Raw genomic sequence first — 12,674 nt, 5'->3', positions numbered from 1 at the left:
ATGACAATAGGGTTAATTGGACCATCAAATTATCGGACTCGACGATTTTCACGCCGGTCGATTGGCCACCAAGACCATGTGATAGCACACCGTTAAACTTTTCGCTGTGGGGACTTGCAAGTCTAAAGTCTATGCGGACAATCACGCTTCCTTTCAGGCCTTGGAGCAAAACATCACGCTGGTCAATTGCCAGTTACCAGTGGAAATGCTCAAACGAGTCATCGATAATTGGACCCAAGGGATGGATTATCTGAGACGTAGCCGCAGCCAACATTTGAAAGAGATATTCTTCAAAAAATAAATGCCGAAGAATGTGCTTTTGTATGATAATAAATAACATTAAATATGAATTATCTGCGTTTGTGTGTGTGTAACAAATTAGAAAAACCTCGAAATTGATCAGCCTTTATAAATGAAAATAAATTCAGTTTACTATAGCGACAGGTGTTTAGATGAAAATTATACAAAAGTAAATAGATAAATGTGAATCTTTCTGCTCACATACCTGATATCCACCTTTGCGCCGATTAACAACATAATAAAAATATAAAACAAATTACACAAGCGATAAATATCCAGCGCAAAATATTTGTAGAGAAACTCCTTATAAATAAATTGATAAGCAATAATAGATAAATTTTGCCAGCCACCTCAATGGGTTTATATGTGTGCATGTGTACATAATATCTACTAATATAAAGCAAACAAAAAAAAAAAATCTGTAAACAGAAAACTGAAGATCAATTAAACACACCACTGACTGGGTGTTGTTTTTATGGCACTAATTTTATTGCATTGACGTATACACATATGTAGATACACACACGCACATATATACCTTATACATGCACACACATTTGTGCTAAGGTGAGCAGAAAATTGGGCTTGGTTGTATATCGGTAAACATTTGCGGTTTAATTGTATACTCAAGAGGCGTGGAAGACCAATTATATGTCTCTATGTGTGCGTTTGTGAGTTTGTGAATTTGCTGGATCATGATAAATAAATACAAAAATACAAGTGCCAGGCAATAACATTGATCTCGTGATTATTTTTACAACGAAAATAAAAGTTTGACGGACAAAGAACGGTAATCATTAAAGCTTTATAACCCAAAAAAAGGCAGAGTAAATTACTGAACTTAATGCATTTCGATTATYTGTTCAAGCTGACTAAATCTAGTATCACAAGTAAGTGCAGCATTAAATTATCGTATGTTTAGCTAAGAGCAAGCTATACAGAGCGAAAGATATATCACTGTAAAAAAAATTATTTCCGTAAATCACGTAAAAAAAACTGTGAATCTTCTTGAGATTATATACATTATATATACATTATATATTGAGTTTATATACAACTCTTAATGTACATAAATGTATTTAAAAATACACAGCGAAAATTTCATATCATTCCCCTGACATACACGCAAATTTGCAAAGGCGTTTCAAAATGCTTGGAAATACAAGACCAAACTTTAGACGCGTATAAAGCTTCGAGATTTCTAAATATATGTTTTAGTAATTAATCGAAGAATTTTTCTCACCGTTAAATATTTTTTAGAAACAATTTAAGGCCGAAATTTTTTCAAAAATCGATTTTTTTTTTGAGAAACCGCCATTTTATCAAAAAATATTACTTTACCAAATCTGTTTGGTTTTTTTTTAAGTTTAGAGGATCCAGTTCAGAAATATAGCGGTCATCGCAAAACGTATTTTTTCAGTGAAGCTCCCGGAGATCAGCTCTAGTTCCTTTCCAAATAAATTGTTTTTCGAATACTAAGTCTCAAAATATAGTTAGAAGATACGATAGGATAGGGTAGTCGAAGATGTTTTTTCGTATTTCCAATGAAACTTCTACTTATTTTTTTATATTTATAATGAACTTTAATGAACCGAATATGAACCATTTTGGTCGACCACTTTTTGTCATTTTCCTGCTAGGGACATTATTCTCGGCGAAAARCTGCGATAAGTAAAATCCAYAGGCTTCTTTTGMAGCCAAYTTWACTMCATYAAGAGAGTTCTGCATTGTCTAAAATAAATGTCGTCCGATGGTGCAAGTTCAGGGATACCTGGTAGATGCATCTAAGCTTCCCAGCCAAGCTCTCCCAGTTTTTGCCGATTCATCCAAGATGTGTATGACGATGCCCTTTCTGTTGATCAGTTCTGRCTGTTTGTTTCGATTGCCYGYTTCAATCTCAWCAGCTKTTAACKGWWRAATGTAGAATCAATCGTTCGACCAYGCTGGAGCAGCTCATAGTGAATGATTCCTTTYCGATYCCACCAAACACTCAGCATAACCTTTCGAGGCGTCAATCCTGRCAACCATTTGTTGAGCTTCACCACGSTTTGAYCATGAKCTTCTTYGCACATTATTGTCGTATTTGATCCACTTTTCGTCTCCTATTACCATTCGCTTCAGAAATTGTTCGAATTCATTTCATTTCAGCAAAGAATCCAAGATGTTAATTCGGTTCATCATATTTTTCACAGATTATTCATGTGGTACCCAAAAACGAGCTTCTTCATGTAGCCAGCCTTTTCTAAATGATTCAAAACCGTTTGATGATGAATGTCAAGTTCTTTAGCGATGTCATGGCTGCTTATGAGACAGTCCTGGTCAATCTTTTTCATAATTTCATCGATTTTTTCAGCGATAGGTCGACCAGAGCGAGGTGCATTCTCCTCATCGAAATTTTCAGAACGGAAGCGAGCGAACCATTGTTGAGCTACACGAACTGGTGCAGCATCGTCTTCGTAAACTKCCCAAATTTCATTGGTGGCTAGCGTGGCATTCTTCCCTTTTTTATAATAAAAATTTCAAAATATAGCGAATTTTTTCATTATTTTCACAAATTTTTGAACAGMTGCAATTTTTTTTTCAACTTCAATTTAATTTATTTTTGGTTAGAAGAAGCTTAAAATCTCACCTTTCCAAMGCTATAGAATGTGATACMATTGGTGATTGGTAGCACTGGTGATATGCGACTGCAACGWCATATATTGACAAARKACGAWAATACTTTTTCGACAACCCAATATGCGTACAAACTTTTGGATCAATAAATTCAAAATTATTCTCAGAAAAAAATTCTGGAAAATCGCTTTTTTGGTCTTTTAACTGCATATAACCCCTTGAAGCAGAGTTATAATACTCATAACAGATAAAATAGTTTCCATATGAGAACTTGATTTGATCGATCACCCTACTGAATATATTGCTATACATTGTATTATATATCCACATATTATGTTTGTGTTTATTCCTTCTTGTGTTGATGGATTTTATTGACTTTTGTTTATATGTATGTACAACACAGCACACACATTTATGCATATGCTCAGTGTTTGCTCCTTGACTGACACGTTGACTTCGCTGATAAGGATTTATTGACAGGTGATGAACTTAGCACTTACCTTGACGTATTCATACGTTCAAATAATGACTACACGTGCAATGTACATATGTATAGTTATGTGATATGTGATGTGTATGTGATGGAAAAGTCCGGAAATATTCTTCCGTCTAGTGGATATGGGGAGATGTCATATAACTGAATACTGTTAGTAGACCAAATCAAGTTTGTATTGCTACAGGTATTGTGGTATGAGAAATACTTTAATAAAAACCAATTAATTCGGCGGAATCCTCGAAGGACACCTAAGTMTTCATTTACAAAATAACTGATAGGTAGTTATACACTACAGGAAGGGGAAATAATGTGCTTTAGGATGAAACCGACAAAAGATATCAAGTGAAACGAGGAGCGTAATTTTGATAAACGTAAACTGAAATCTATTTCTGTTCGATTCCTCACTGCCTCGATTTCTAAGAAGAGCATAACTAACCAATGCTATTATTAGTTTGCTATTTACATACATATGTTCGTAGACTGGTGTTTACACATAAATTATTATATTATTAGTTAACAAGTAAGGAAGGCCTAAGTGCGAGTGCAACCAAATATTTTATATTCTTGCAACTTGCAAGAATCAAAGCCAGGGAAATAATGTCAACGTCAATTTTATATATACATATTCTCTATATAACTTATACACTGACCGACACAAATTTCATTGCGATAACTCCAGCATAAAGTCCAGTAGAAGTTCRAAAATCTTCATATTAGGCATATAGGGGCTCAAGGAAACATTTCCACGATTTAACCCAATATTGATGCTAGAGTTATTATTATCAGGAAAGCGTTCTCTCTAAATTTTAAATCTATATCTCATACATTGATCGAGATTTTTTGTCAAAAGTCAACTATAGATACTGSGGTCCACATATTCGATACCTATGGGCTTGAACGGTTTTTTTTGGATTTGAATAATTTTTGGAGAGGAATTCAAGAGGAATTTAAAATGGAGCTATATGGAATGAGGCGTGGTTGTTGTTCGAACTCATCCATTTTCAAAATGTGACATAAGAGTGTAAGAAGAATGCCTCGTACTGTATTTTGTCGAAATCGGTTGATCGTATCTCGAGATGTGGAATTTGGAACCAAAAATTGCCGGGTGCCACGCAAAGTTGTTCAATTACGCCCCTCTATGAAATCGAAATTTTTTCTTGTATCAATTAGCCTACACAGCAAGTTTCATCGTCAACTGGATTTCAACCTTTCTCTTCATCYTGATCATTTATATATGCATAACCCTATATCTAYCTCGATTAATTTTAGGTGAAACGGACAACCGTTGGGTGTAAAAAACTATTAGCCTCCTTAGCAACATGTTGCCAAAATAAAGGAAACTAGTCTGGGAACAATAGCCAGAAAATGTGAAAAGTAACCAACTGTTTAATCTTTTTGTTTAAAAAAAATCTTGAATTTTTATCTTAAAAAATCTGTTTACAAACTTTAAAACAATGACAATCATAAGAGGATTATAAATGGAAACATTTTTTTTAAGCATTGCCACCTTTTTAATTTTTCTTCTAACTTAATTTGATAAAACAAATGAAATATAACAATTTGGGTAAGTATACGAGGTTCGCGAAAGATACTCGTATCGATCAAGTCATCTCAAATCATCCCTGAAAGCAACAACAACACAGGGGTACGGACGATGATGAATGCAGCTTGTTTCTTTGATATGTAGAAAAATATTGCTAATAAAATCATTGTCTATAACTAAATGAATATATGAGATTAGTGTGTATACATTTTTATTTTTATTCCACAAGAGTTCGCCATAATCTTGAGAYTAATCTGCCAAACTTAAGTGTAGTACAATGTGATGGTCCTATAGTTATCAATCCTAGTTGGAATAGTAAAATGAGAATCATATATTAAGAAATAAAATTAGGCTCTGAAAATCACTTCAGATTCATATTCATTTTCTTAACAGTAATAATACTGTTAGTCATTATTATATTATCAACATTAAATACCAAATATTTATCGTTGTGCATTYATTTTATAACCTTGAGTCCTCATAATTTCATCTTGATAATCTCAAGTTTCAACGCAATGAGCTCAACATTTTCATTGCAATTTGCTTATGGTTTATTAATATAAATCCAAAAAAAGAAAATTTAAGCATGTGTTCATAAACCTATGTACATATATATTATAACTAAATGTGTAGTGAGTGTGCGCAAGAGAKCCCCTTTATATTGATTCATTGTAAAATTTAATACGCACAAGTTCATATGAGGTGTTAAGCTTTTAAGGAGATAAGCTGCATACCATAATATTTTGGTAAGCATCCGCATAAACGAGCACAAATACATACAAACATGCGTGTGAAGTGAAGAATGAAGCGATTGACTGAGTCATTGTATTGCGAAATGATGTGGGTGTGACCTATAACGACGTTTTGCGATACATTTTTATACTTTTGCAACATGTTGCTGCATATTAAAATCTTTTTTCTTTCACTTAAAAGTCATCTAAAAATAAGCAAGATATTTGTAGGGTTATATATATCCCACGAGAATTGCTTAAGCTCCTAGACACCGAATATGTGAACCMCACTGCCGAAAATACCGGCAAACCATATATCTAATATAAATATTTTCGATCCTCCGGGTGACTTTGTACTGGATATATCGGTCAATATTTCAGTCATCTCAGTGAAAATGAGAGAGCGTGTTTTACTYATAMTAGCGTATATTTGTGCTTAAAATCCAAAAGATTGGGCGAAAACTTGACCTTGTCCCTAACTCACTACTATTATTATTAGGATTTTCGAACAGCCGGSTGACTTTGCTCCATATGAATGGTGAAGATCTTAAGATATGGCCCTGGCCTTGATTGCTTGCAAAAGTATGAAATGTTCGGTTGCACCCGAATTTAGTACTTCCCTACTTATTTGACACATTCTGAACTTACGAAGGTAGGGCATGTATAAATAAAAAAGAATGTCTCGTGCAAAGGCAGAGGTGTTTTACGAATAATTTTGCCMAAAAAAAAGAGAAGTAAAAAAAAGCAGAAAATTCGTATTAATAAAAAGGCTTTTGTTTGTGTGTCCTTGAAAAACAGACGTTAGGCCGAGTGGTTGTTCATAAAGCCAACGGTTTTGTGGAGACTTTTTTTTATGAAAAAAGTGAGAAGAGTTTGAATTGTCTGCGAAGCTTTATATAAGTTGTAAAGACGATAAAAAGGAACAAAATGAAGATAATCGATATATGGATGCTTGATGTTGGTATGTTGCAAATTCATGCAATAATCTACATAATGACCTCTATTTACAACATATGAACATATGTAAGTAATCAATTATATACAAAAATTCGAATATGCTCAGAACAGTCACACTTTCGTACTAATGCCTATTGAACACATATTTATATGTAATATCTTATATCATATTTCTTCACAATATAAATAATTGTGAGCTATGGGAAGTCCATTTGTGCAAATATATTTTGCTTTTCCATTTACCAATATGCCATAAAGTATTGATTTATACAAAAGTGATATCAATACCACATACTATATATGTATATATATATWTGTTGGTACATAGTAATTAAATTTGAAATTACTTTATCGAACTGTTCTATTTGTTTGCATACCGAAGGCAATCTAAACAATGTTTGCCTAGTGATCCACGAACACCGCAATAAAGTCGAACCAAAATATTTTATCATCAGATTAWAGCGGAAAATTTTCCCATCGTTGTCAATGCCAAAGTAATTTAAAAAATTGGAATGGTTGGATCTTTTTTACAGCGGCATAAAAAAGATTTTAATGCCGATGAAAGCAAATATCAAAATTTGTAAATTGGAAAATTACCGAATATGTTTTTTTATGTAGTTCTTATTGAATCTTGAAAAGAAAACACGTCGAATGTAAATCAAATTTATTTATTTTTTTAATTTTATGTTTACACAAGAATTTGATAATAAAATAGTAGATTAAGACATATTATTATGAAGAAAGAAAAAAAAAAAAATAATAATAGTAATAATTATAGAAGTAGAAATTATCGATGGGTAATCAGATTTTCTAATAAAGTATAGCAGCTACGAAACAGAAATTTATTTATAAATATATACCATCTGATCAAATTTGATCCGGACTGATCCATTAAACTACGCGAGCCTAGATCGTCTCTATATTTTTAAATTTTTGRTTATTTTCGAGTGAAGCTTGATCTTCATATGTGGAATAGTTTGTATTCAATAGCTGTTTGTTTACGACCCGTAAGGATTGTCTGGCGATTTTTTATTTTGGAAACATATTTAACAGTGAATTTGCTTCAAATATTGTATTACTGGAATAAAACATCATAAATAAAACATCCAAAAATGTTAAGAGATACTGCTTAAAAATCAAAATTTATATATATATAGTGAAGATCTAAAAATCCCTTAAAGATTCAGTCAACACATTTAATTAATGTTCAGCTGAGGATTCTACATTCAATGGGAAGCATCGATAATCGAGCAACACATTTTGGTTAATGTTTTGGGTAGGAATACCTGAAACGCAAAAATGTCGTCGAGTAGAGGTCGAAAAATAGATGTTTGACAACATAACTGAGGACTTTACATTCAAAAAACACTTCACACTTTACACCTCAATACGAAAATATCCAACGGGCTAGCGATTAGGTCTACAAAAATGAGCCGAAACCGAAAAAAAAAAAAACGTGGCGGTCAAAAATCAATCTGATGTTCATCGCTTTCTTTGATCAACATGGTGTGGTTCACAATGAATTCATTCAGCAGAGTGAAACGATCAATGAACCAAACTACTTGACTGTTATGAGGCGTCTTTGAGGCGACAAAAATTTTTGGCCAAGCACAAAACGAGAGAGCTCGTTCAACCACTGTCAGAATTGGGCCCCTGTGACTTTTTCACTGTTATTTAATCATTTTAAGTTAAAATGTTAAGATCGCCAATGTTAGAACCAGTTAACAGTATGTTAAGTTTATGTTCATTTTTGAAATACACAACAGGCGTTTGCAGTTTTGTTTTAAGCCAGCTCACATTTTATTTTTTCTCTTTTTTTTACCGATCATTACTTCCGATAAACCTTTCTTATTGTATTTATTTCATGGAGYGTCCCACAAGTTTAGCAAAACTTAGGACTAATTTTAAGATAATTTTTTACATCATAACTTGAAAGTTTGTCAGCATGAGACATTTTGATTCTGTTTTGAAACTAGTATAGAGCATTTARTTCTGCGTAGTGACCCTTTAACTACGGTTACATTTTTTCTTAGCTTTATTTTACAAACGTGTAATTGTTAAAAGATCCCTAACATTATTCGTTAAGATGCCATGAAAAAACGTAATTTTAAACTCTAACTCTTTTACTAAGCTCTATGTGTATTTGGAGTATTACTGAATTGATTGATTTATGTTAATTATAATGCCGACCGATTTTTTTGAATAAATAATATTGCTGCTTTAGTTAGCGATTCGTAGGTTGAGTTATCAGATCACCGTTGCGCAAAAGAAAAAAAATATTAAAGCAATAGGCTTTCGATGTAAGCTCACTCGAGTGGAAATCTGAACCGGTGGCCTGTTGCCTAAATAGACGAAAACAGATTGATGTTTGCAAATCTCGCACTTTGTAAAGGTGTTAGCGCTAGACATTTTTTTGCTTTAAAATTGTACAATTTCAATAAAATCGCGCTTATGTTGTTCGTTGCGGCGTAGATTTTGTCGTTATGTGCAAATATCGCAGTCTAACTCAGAAGGCACGTGCTATTCGCTCCTACATGTACAATAGATCACTCAATTAGCACTACGTTATTAATCCATATCAAATATGTGCTAAATTTTTGCTAATTTTAAAGAAATACATAAGTGCTAGAATTGGAAGAATGACTGATGAATATGACTAAAAACTCAAACTCAAAAGAGTGGAAAGCTGGCAGCGTTTATCAATTTATGCAGCGCTAAAATCGAACAACAATATACAAATTATTAAGTAAAACTTCATGTTTATTTAATATTATTTATCTGATCACATACGTAAGTCAYACACGCATACACAACTTATCGCCAAGCACTTGCGAAATATGAATGCGAAATGCTCTGASTCCTAACGGCATTAAATTGCGTACTGCAGAGGTCTATGTTAATTTCTTTTCTTCTCACTGTTTCTGCTGCTTTTGTTATAATGCCCCACGTGTGTCGTTCTGGCTGCCAYAGTTTGTGCTGGGGCCACGACTTGGTTTTGATTTTCAATTAGCGCGAGTGTCGGGGCGGAAGCGAGACACGTGAGTGCTGTTTAGCACTTTACGCGAACTCGAGCCATTTTCGCACGAGCAACACTTCACGCGCACAAGCAACTCAGTCGTAATGTAAAGCTTTCGCAAACATTGTCAGGGAATGCCAAAACGTTTTCTTCGTTTCGCTCATCATATTCCTTTCCGTGCCTTTTCATCGCAGTCATGACACTTAAACGGGTTTTGCAACGCTTCATATTATTTACTTTAACAACCTACAAGTATACATATATGCCATATGTATAYATGCATGTGTACGTAAATTTTTATTGGTGTGTTTATATATATGTTTCATTCTAGCTTACTTTTCTCAAATATTTGTTAGTGGCTTTTATTGTGTGAACTTTACACAGATTAAATCACTAGTAAATTGTCGCTGAGTTCTCTATTTAAATGTAATAGGTTATGTATTTCCTGTTGTATGATATTTTGCACCGGAAGAGGAGCGTTCGTAGAAAAACCGTAAATAGTATGACTTTCAAATAATTTCAAATATATTTGTGTGGTTTAATGGCGACAGTAGGTTTATTGTATACTCACTTAGACATACATATATGTATGTATGAAGTAAGTGAGGTAGAATTAAGTTCGGTTGCAAGCGAACCCTTTGTGTTTTCGTTAAATGAAACGCTCAATATAAATCCATTAAAATAACAAACATCTTGAAGGTTGAAAGTAATGTGAATATATTTTTTAGATTGGTGCTAGAGGAAGATCTGTCTGATTACATTCACTTTTGATATTAGCCAAGGAAACTCGAAGACATGTTTTCACGCACCGATAAATATAGAATAGATACACTAAATACTGTCTTCGTGAGGCCACGAATAAACTCACATACTGCTATGAACGCTTGTCCACTCAGAATGCTGTCGCAACCGCACAATTGCGGGCTGCTGACTAACGCTTGCTGAACTCGTGTGAAGCCAATAGATCCAGCGCACCAATGCACGAAGAAAGAGAAACTTCTGCTTGTCGGCTTGCATTCCTGATGGTRTGCGGGTATAGGTACTCGTTCTTTCAAGCTGGGCTTCACAATTTCCAACGATTCCGCTGTGGTCAATCATTCAGACAAATTTAATAGAGAAGTAGCTTCATGTACTAATTGACTAGCTTCGAGTCCACTGTTAGCGAACTTAAGGGCTGAATAGCAGAATACTTYTGAGAAGTACATATGCCACTACCTTGATGGCTGCCACTTTTGCTTCAAAGACCCAACAGTGGTGTGGCAGCCTGAAACAAGAGTTGATTCTGAACTCTCGACAGAAGACTCCCACACCGACCTTCTCCTTGAGCTTCATTCCATCCGTGGAAAAATTGACTTGCGACTCCGCCCACCCTCATATCTCTCGGAGGAATRTACACGGAGTAAATGCCGTTAAGAATGCAGTCGGAGTGAGAGAAGTTTGCGGTCTCTTTTTAGGACCCCTGATGTGTTCGGTTTCTCGGAGTCTGATAGCAATCCTCGCWGAAATCCATTTGCCGGCAATGTCCACGTGTGCTATATGTGGAATGACTTTAAATGTCATCGTTTCTATTGTACGCTACTGATGCTAACGAGAGCTTCTCGTGGACCACAATCCAGTTGTTTGGCGAATGTGCCTTTATCGAGCACATTCCAACAGMCAAATAAAGTATTGTCTTAAACACGGTTTCGTAAAGCCAAAACGCAACCTTCCTTCGTCACCCTTTCCTTAACATTGRAATTACATAATAGCTTTCTATCAACTACTTCACCTTTTTGACAGTGTGAAGTTGAGGGCATACAAATGAGAGAAGGGATGCATCCCAGTATTTATACTGCCTTGTAGAAAAAAAAGTTATGTTTTATTTGGATTGAAAGCTAATCTAGACGGTATCCAGCAATTTTTCTTTAAACAGCGGGACTTTATTGAGGTATTCACCCACTCTCTTGTACAAATTCAACTCTAATACTTAATTTTGCTTCTATATGCGARCAGAGAAGTGGCGAATCGAAWGTGGTTAATATATATTAGGTATGCTGGAAATCGAGATCGGCTATGTGAAAAACAACGAAATATTCTTTATTTATTTCAATTGACTAATCAAAAATAGGATTATTTCAAAACTTAATGCAAGGCAGTTAAGGTGACTACTGTAATAGCTACATCTATACAAAACACCTCTTTTGTAGTCAAGCCAATACAAATATAAAACCTTTACTAATTCAGGTGCGTTGAAAGYCCTTCTGCTTCCCACTCCATTTGTCAGTGTTTCTAGAGCATCTTCACCTTTACCTGACCTTCTGAAAAATGCAATAATTGGTGTAGTTTGTGTCTATAATTTTATTATGAGAAACTGTGCTTAAGTATGGTATTGTATGGTGCTCTTAAGGGTCCTGCTGGCTTTCTTGGCTTCGAGTATGCAAATAAGMGGAAAACAATGCCAAAAATGGATTTCGTATTTCTGTTGTTTCTGCTTTGCATATCGCTTTCAACAGTCTATTCCATAGCTTATGCTCTTATTTCATGGTTATATACATATAGATATGTCTGTACAAAAATATATAAACAAAATGAAGTCATTTGTGCTTTGTAATACGATCGTATATATTTTTATTTGCGGAGTTGACATTTTCAGCACTTTCAGCACTGGCATGAGTGGTTGTTGTGGGTCTGTGCGCCATCGTGGGAGTGGACTACGAAACTTGTGTGGAAAGTTTGGCTGTTGTGGGAATCATTATTAATATATGCGGAACTATCATAAAGTTTACAGTTATCTAATGCTTGAGTGCGCTCGACAGAAAAAGTTTGCTAGTATAAGCTGCGRAGGGAGTTATAATAATTTTATTACGTAAATAGAATAATTCCTTTTGTGTTAGAGAGTTAAAGGAATTTAATTAAACCTATATCATGACTTTGATTGGTCAGTTTGAATCGCAACTATATGCTATAGTAGTCCGATCTTAATAATATTTATTCGGCGGTTGTAGCGTTGCCAAATTTCGTGAAGACATATTGTTG

This window comes from Bactrocera latifrons, unplaced genomic scaffold (genome assembly GCF_001853355.1).
Source record: "Bactrocera latifrons isolate USDA-ARS-PBARC rearing strain unplaced genomic scaffold, ASM185335v1 scaffold_100, whole genome shotgun sequence".
NCBI classification, from domain to species: Eukaryota; Metazoa; Arthropoda; class Insecta; order Diptera; family Tephritidae; genus Bactrocera; species Bactrocera latifrons.
This window is presented reverse-complemented; position numbering follows the sequence as displayed.